The sequence below is a fragment of the Myotis brandtii genome, unplaced genomic scaffold, assembly GCF_000412655.1.
Source record: "Myotis brandtii unplaced genomic scaffold, ASM41265v1 scaffold236, whole genome shotgun sequence".
In the NCBI taxonomy this organism is placed as follows: Eukaryota; Metazoa; Chordata; class Mammalia; order Chiroptera; family Vespertilionidae; genus Myotis; species Myotis brandtii.
The window spans coordinates 2,021,223-2,023,865 of NW_005358901.1; positions in this window are offsets into that span (position 1 = coordinate 2,021,223).

Here is a 2,643-nt window from a genome sequence, read left to right on the forward strand (position 1 = left end):
GGACCCTTTCACAGCGATCGCCTAAGACCATCGGAAAACACATATATAATTACATATTGTTTTTGTGATTAATCACTATGCTTTAATTATGTTCAATTTGTAACAATGAAAATACATCCTGCATATCAGATATTTACATTATGATTCATAACAGTAGCAAAAATACAGTTATGAGGTAGCAACGAAAATAATTTTATGGTTGGGGGTCACCACAACATGAGGAACTGTATTAAAGGGTCGCGGCGTTAGGAAGGTTGAGAACCACTGCTCTAGAGTCTGGGCAGGAAGGCAGGAATTCATTTATCAAGAGACCTGTTGGGGCAGCAAAGTGCCCTATACTGTAATCAGGAAACAAACAGGCCGTGATGGCACTTTTCCCTCTGTGTCAGGGTCCAGCAGGCTTTGATTGGCCTTGCTGGGCAGTTAAAGGAAGTCCCCCCTCCACTCCCTTTCCGGAAAGAGTCTGGCCTGAGGATCACCACAGAAGTGGGAAACACCTGGGGCCCACATGACCGCCCCTTGCAACCTCAGAAAGTCAGCTGGATGATAAGCTGTGTAAATACAGGCCACACAACTTGTTGGGAAGAATGTGGAGGCTTGTAGGCAACCCCTCTCCTCCCATGCACTCATTTCTTAACTGCTTTACAGACATGGACAAGCTTATGGCCACCCAGGCAGTTAGCAGCTAACCCAAGCTTCTGGCTGACTCCAGGGCACTTTCGCCACCTTTAAACTTACAGTTGGGGAACAGACTCCATGTTTTCTCCAACCTTTTGGTGCTGGACACAAACCCGTTGCCATGAGTTTTGAGGGTCATGTTACTTGTGGACAATGAACATCAAAACAAAAGGAACTCTGCCCTGGCTGGGTAGCTTGGTTGGTTAGAGTGTCTACCCTATAAGAAAAGGTCTTGGGTTTGATCTCTGGTCATGGTACATACAAGAAGCAACCAATGAATGTATGATTAAGTGGAACAAGTCAATGTTTCCCTCTCTCTTTCTTTCTCTCTCTCTCTCTCCATCCCTCCCCCCCTTTCCTCTCTTTAAAATCAATCCATTTTTTTAAAGGGACTATCAGTAGAAGCCCTTGATGTATAAAGGACTGAAATTAAGACTCAAATTAGCTTAAGTAAAAACACACACACACATACACACACAGGAAAGCTCAACCACAGCTGTTTCAGGCATGGCTAGATCCAGGTGCTTAAACAACGTTCTCAAGACATTGATCCTCCTTCTGGGAACTCCTCTCTTCTGTTTTGGTTTCATTTACAGACAAGCTCCACTGCTGTGCGGCAAAAATGATTCCTGGCAGCCCCAGGCTACACTCTATATCACATTGAGAGCAACTCTGCTTATATTTCAAAGTCCCAGGGATGACTCTCATTGGTCTCACTTGAGTCACACGTCTATTTCTTCCCCCATTGTGGCCAGGGGGTAGAAAATGCTCTGATTGACAGGGCTGAGTTGGCCCTGAGGTCCTAGCACATGAACTGAGAGTGGGGGAAGGACAATTTCCCACAAAAAACTGGGTGCCAGGTCCAGAAGAGGAGCTGGGTGCTGAGTGGGCAGGATTTAGATGCCACCTGTAGGGGGACTTCCACTTTAGGGGATGCCAATCCACTTCCATTCCCACCCCAATTCAAGTCCTGGAAACATAACCTCAGATGCGCTCCCTCACCTCTTCCTGATCAGGGACCAATGCTGAATAATATTCCATTGTGTGATGAACCAAATTATGTGTATCACCTCATCTGTTGGTAAACATATAAGTTGGCTATTGTGGCAAATGCTGCTGTGGACATGGGTATTGGGTGTACAAATCTCTGAGTGCCTGCTTTCAATTCTCTTGGGTATATGCTTAGAGTAGAACTGCTGGGTCACAGGGTAATTATATTTAACTTTTTGAAGAAACACCAAACTGTTTGTGATAGACTGCCGCACCATTTTACATCCCTACCTGTATGTCTTTTTTAATTTTGAGAAATGAAAAATGGGCAGAAAGTTACATTACAGAGATTCTTTTATTTTTCCGTTAGGGATTCACTTTATGATATGTAGAAAATTTAGGCAGTTTTTAATGACTTGCTAATCAAAGATCATCAGATTGTTTTTTTACTAATCAACAAACAGGGGTTTTTAGACCTGTTTTTTTTTTTTTCTTTACTTAGAAATGGGGTTAAACTGGGGTTTTCCAGCCTTTGCAGTGTGGACGCTTGGGCCGGTTCTGTTTAGAGGGAGCGTCCTGTGCACTGTAGGGTGCTGAATGGCATCCCTGGCCTCCAGGTTTTGATGCCATTTTATGTCACGTGCACCACCCAGCCAAGACAGCCACAAATGTCCCCAGACGTTGCCCCTGGTTGAAAAATCACTGGTTTAAACCTGTTTAACTAAAATGAATAACTAGATTTGCTCATAAAATGAGCATGTTTTGTCCAGGAAAGTCAAGAGGTCCTCTTCGCCTACTGTACAGATGGGAAAACTGAGGCCCGGAGTTGGCCAGGGCCTCAGCCCAGAATGGGAAGGTAATTCCATCCAGTGGGGCAGCCTCTGCGGAACTGAGCTCTGTGAGTGACTGCAGCGGGGGTCGTGTGCCCCTCTGACTCCGTTTCCTTACTCTGCTGATCTTCCAAAATGCCGACTT